Here is a 5,000-nt window from a genome sequence, read left to right as displayed (position 1 = left end):
GCGCTGTAACACCCCCGCCGGAGCGGAGGCCACCTTCGCGCGGGGACTTAGACCGACGGCAAACCGGTCGTGACCCGCGCCGGTCGCTAGTGCGCTGAGACGGTGCGCGAGCCGACTCGGCAGCGGCGCCTTAAGCGTCCGCGAACCGAGACGGCGCGCCCCCGCACCCAACTGAAAGCGAGCCGGCGACCTGACGGGCCCTCCCGTTTGCCTCTCAACGGTTTCACGTACTCTTGAACTCTCTCTTCAAAGTGCTTTTCAACTTTCCCTCACGGTACTTGTCCGCTATCGGTCTCGCGACCGTATTTAGTCTTAGGTGGAGTTTACCACCCGCTTTGGGCTGCATTCCCAAACAACCCGACTCCGAGAAGACCCGAAGCGGCCAAGGCAAGCGCCCCTATGGGCCTAACACCCGCCGTGGGACGAGGCCTCGATCAGAAGGACACCGGCGCTCGCCGTTAGCCGCACTGGGACTTCCGTACGTCACAACTCGGCGCGCTCGAAAAGCGCGCAGATTCGACGCTGGACTCTTCCCGGTTCACTCGCCGTTACTCAGGGAATCCCTGTTGGTTTCTTTTCCTCCGCTTAATAATATGCTTAAATTCAGCGGGTGCTCTCGCCTGAACTCAGGTCGTATGTGTCAAGCGGGCCGCTTCTTACACGGCCCGCTGGCATCGCAAGTCGTCGCCGCCTTGGCCCACGGTCGGTCTTGATCTCGTGACCGGACCGACCGACCTGGACCCGCCCCTCGAACGTAGTTGAACACGTCGAGGGGCCGGCGGTGTACGGGACACGCGGTCGCGCCGAGAAAGCTCGGCGACCGCTTCAACTTGGGGCGACGCCCGGCCGTCTTCGCAGAGGCCAGGCGACGGCCCTCGGGTGAGGACGAACGCGACCCTGAGGCAGACGCGGTCCCGGGATTGACCCGAGACCGCAATTCGCGTTCAGAAGGTCGACGTTCAATGTGTTCTGCAATTCACATTACTTCTCGCACTTGGCTGCGTCCTTCATCGACTCGCGAGCCGAGTGATCCACCGTTAAGAGTCGTCCTCGACGTTTCGCCCGGCGCCGAAGCGCGCGGACGTCACACTGTGGGATCGACCACAAAACCACCACCGACAACAACTGCACAAAAACACCAACAAACGGCGCCGAGCGACCGCCGGGCTGGGCCGGCGGCACATCGAGCGCGGTGCCCAGAAGCCACCATCGCACTCGGCTGCCTTGCTATGCCAACGTGTTACGCGTGTCGCACGGGGCGGAACCCCGATTGACGGCCGCCCTCTCGGCGGCACCCAAAGACAATTAAGTGCGCGGTCGGCCGGGGCCTACCACCACTTTCGGTAATGATCCTTCCGCAGGTTCACCTACGGAAACCTTGTTACGACTTTTACTTCCTCTAAATGATCAAGTTTGATCGTCTTCTCGACACGCCGACGCGGCCGTTGCCAGCCGCGACGGGGCCGATCCAAGGATCTCACTAAACCATTCAATCGGTAGTAGCGACGGGCGGTGTGTACAAAGGGCAGGGACGTAATCAACGCAAGTTGATGACTTGCGCTTACTGGGAATTCCACGTTCAAGGGAAACAATTGCAAGTCCCTATCCCAATCACGAATGAGGTTCAACGGGTTACCCGGACCTTTCGGCCTAGGTTAGACACTCGCTGCTTCACTCAGTGTAGCGCGCGTGCGGCCCCGGACATCTAAGGGCATCACAGACCTGTTATTGCTCAATCTCGTGTGGCTAAACGCCACTAGTCCCTCTAAGAAGTTAGACGCCGACCGAGAAGGTCGCGTAACTATTTAGCATGCCAGAGTCTCGTTCGTTATCGGAATTAACCAGACAAATCGCTCCACCAACTAAGAACGGCCATGCACCACCACCCACAGAATCAAGAAAGAGCTCTCAATCTGTCAATCCTACCTGTGTCCGGGCCGGGTGAGTTTCCCCGTGTTGAGTCAAATTAAGCCGCAGGCTCCACTCCTGGTGGTGCCCTTCCGTCAATTCCTTTAAGTTTCAGCTTTGCAACCATACTTCCCCCGGAACCCAAAGACTTTGGTTTCCCGGAAGCTGCCGGAAAGGTCGTCATGGTAACGCCTCCCGATCGCTAGTTGGCATCGTTTATAGTCAGAACTAGGACGGTATCTGATCGTCTTCGAACCTCTGACTTTCGCTCTTGATTAAAGAAAACATTCTTGGCGAATGCTTTCGCAGTAGTTCGTCTTCCGCCGATCCAAGAATTTCACCTCTAACGGCAGAGTACGGACGCCCCCGTCTGTCCCTCTTAATCATTACCTCGTGCTCCGAAAACCAACAAAATAGAACCGAGGTCCTATTCCATTATTCCATGCAACACTATGCAGGCGAACAGCCTGCTTTGAACACTCTAATTTTTTCAAAGTAAACTTATCGGCCACCGCCGACACTCAGTCAAGAGCACCGACGGAGAACCGAAGGTGAGGCGAACGCAACCAGTGACACGCCTTGCGACGGACCGGCGGCGCTCGCCCAAAATCCAACTACGAGCTTTTCAACCGCAACAACTTTAGCATACACTGTTGGAGCTGGAATTACCGCGGCTGCTGGCACCAGACTTGCCCTCCAATGGATACTCGTTAAGAGTTTTAGGATGTACTCATTCCAATTACAGGGCCTCGTTAGAGTCCTGTATTGTTATTTTTCGTCACTACCTCCCCGTGTCGGGAATGGGTAATTTGCGCGCCTGCTGCCTTCCTTGGATGTGGTAGCCGTTTCTCAGGCTCCCTCTCCGGAATCGAACCCTGATTCCCCGTTACCCGTTATCACAAAGGTAGGCACGTAGCGTACCTTCGACAGTTGATAGGGCAGACACTTGAATGATACGTCGTCGGTGCAGAGACCGTACGATCCGCGTGGTTATCCAGAGTCATCAAACGTCACAGGACGAACCCGGTCGGTTTTGATCTGATAAAAGCGCGCCTCCCGAAGTCGGCGCTTAATGCATGTATTAGCTCTAGAATTACCACAGTTATCCACTTCGCTTACGAGACCAAATAAACCAAGACTGATTTAATGAGCCATTCGCAGTTTCGCTTTACGAGAACTCGTACTTGCACCTGCATGGCTTAATCTTTGAGACAAGCATATCACTACTGGCAGGATCAACCAGATAGCTGCGACAGCTGCGCTCGGCCCTTGCTGGGCCGCCCGGCGCGTGCTCGTCGCATTCGTTTAAGACCGATGATCGCCTGCGGCCGTACTCAGCTTCGACAGTCGCTGGCCGCGACGTCCACGCTCTCGCCGGCAGTGCCAGGCGGAGCGATTTGCGTTTTTTCTTTGCTCGCCCTCTCTCGGGCTCGATCCATTCAGTTTCGCACAAACAAGAGCTCTGCCGGCCGCCTGCAGCGGTGCCTAAAACCCGGACATAACAATGCGACCGTTCTGCTAGGCCGACAAGCGCTCAAGCCAGACGCTCGATCGAACGCCCCCTACATATTAGTCGAGACAACGGCTCGCTCATTAGCATCGCGTTTGTACTTTAACTTTTTTCGGCTCGGCTTCTTTCGACGCCGATGCCGGCGACGCAGCACTCTCTCGCCCGCCAGCCACCGAGAAAAGGGTGCGCTCCGACCGGCCCCGCACCGCTCTTTCTTGGCTCATTCGAAATTACTGTCTTTCGCTCTGACATGCCTTACCTAGGGTTAGGTTAGTATGCTTGCACGTTTGTACTTTAACTTTTTTCGGCTCGGCTTCTTTCGACGCCGATGCCGGCGACGCAGCACTCTCTCGCCCGCCAGCCACCGAGAAAAGGGTGCGCTCCGACCGGCCCCGCACCGCTCTTTCATGGCTCATTCGAGTTTACTGTCTTTCGCTCTGACATGCCTTACCTAGGGTTAGGTTAGTATGCTTGCACGTTTGTACTTTAACTTTTTTTGGCTCGGCTTCTTTCGACGCCGATGCCGGCGACGCAGCACTCTCTCGCCCGCCAGCCACCGAGAAAAGGGTGCGCTCCGACCGGCCCCGCACCGCTCTTTCTTGGCCCATTCGAAATTACTGTCTTTCGCTCTGACATGCCTTACCTAGGGTTAGGTTAGTATGCTTGCACGTTTGTACTTTAACTTTTTTCGGCTCGGCTTCTTTCGACGCCGATGCCGGCGACGCAGCACTCTCTCGCCCGCCAGCCACCGAGAAAAGGGTGCGCTCCGACCGGCCCCGCACCGCTCTTTCTTGGCTCATTCGAGTTTACTGTCTTTCGCTCTGACATGCCTTACCTAGGGTTAGGTTAGTATGCTTGCACGTTTGTACTTTAACTTTTTTCGGCTCGGCTTCTTTCGACGCCGATGCAGGCGACGCAGCACTCTCTCGCCCGCCAGCCACCGAGAAAAGGGTGCGCTCCGACCGGCCCCGCACCGCTCTTTCTTGGCTCATTCGAAATTACTGTCTTTCGCTCTGACATGCCTTACCTAGGGCTAGGTTAGTATGCTTGCACGTTTGTACTTTAACTTTTTTCGGCTCGGCTTCTTTCGACGCCGATGCCGGCGACGCAGCACTCTCTCGCCCGCCAGCCACCGAGAAAAGGGTGCGCTCCGACCGGCCCCGCACCGCTCTTTCTTGGCTCATTCGAGTTTACTGTCTTTCGCTCTGACATGCCTTACCTAGGGTTAGGTTAGTATGCTTGCACGTTTGTACTTTAACTTTTTTTGGCTCGGCTTCTTTCGACGCCGATGCCGGCGACGCAGCACTCTCTCGCCCGCCAGCCACCGAGAAAAGGGTGCGCTCCGACCGGCCCCGCACCGCTCTTTCTTGGCTCATTCGAGTTTACTGTCTTTCGCTCTGACATGCCTTACCTAGGGTTAGGTTAGTATGCTTGCACGTTTGTACTTTAACTTTTTTCGGCTCGGCTTCTTTCGACGGCGATGCCGGCGACGCAGCACTCTCTCGCCCGCCAGCCACCGAGAAAAGGGTGCGCTCCGACCGGCCCCGCACCGCTCTTTCTTGGCTCATTCGAAATTACTGTC

General features: G+C 56.5%; 2 non-coding genes and 1 pseudogene across 2 annotated transcripts; all 3 read right to left on the bottom strand.

The window, feature by feature from the left end:
* LOC144423800 (large subunit ribosomal RNA) overlaps positions 1 to 634 on the bottom strand; it is a 3,895-nt pseudogene extending 3,261 nt beyond the window's left edge.
* Positions 635 to 892: 258 nt separating this feature from the next.
* LOC144423169 (5.8S ribosomal RNA) lies at positions 893 to 1,046 on the bottom strand. Its single transcript, XR_013475663.1, has one exon. It is a non-coding gene; the product is annotated as a 5.8S ribosomal RNA (ribosomal RNA).
* A 298-nt stretch (positions 1,047 to 1,344) lies between these two features.
* LOC144423621 (small subunit ribosomal RNA) lies at positions 1,345 to 3,154 on the bottom strand. The gene has a single exon (XR_013476087.1). It is a non-coding gene; the product is annotated as a small subunit ribosomal RNA (ribosomal RNA).
* Between the last annotated feature and the right edge of the window lie 1,846 nt (positions 3,155 to 5,000).

The sequence above is a fragment of the Styela clava genome, chromosome 5 (genome assembly GCF_964204865.1).
Source record: "Styela clava chromosome 5, kaStyClav1.hap1.2, whole genome shotgun sequence".
Classification (NCBI taxonomy): Eukaryota; Metazoa; Chordata; class Ascidiacea; order Stolidobranchia; family Styelidae; genus Styela; species Styela clava.
The sequence above is the reverse complement of the archived record's forward strand: the minus strand, read 5'-3'. Positions and strand labels throughout refer to the sequence as shown.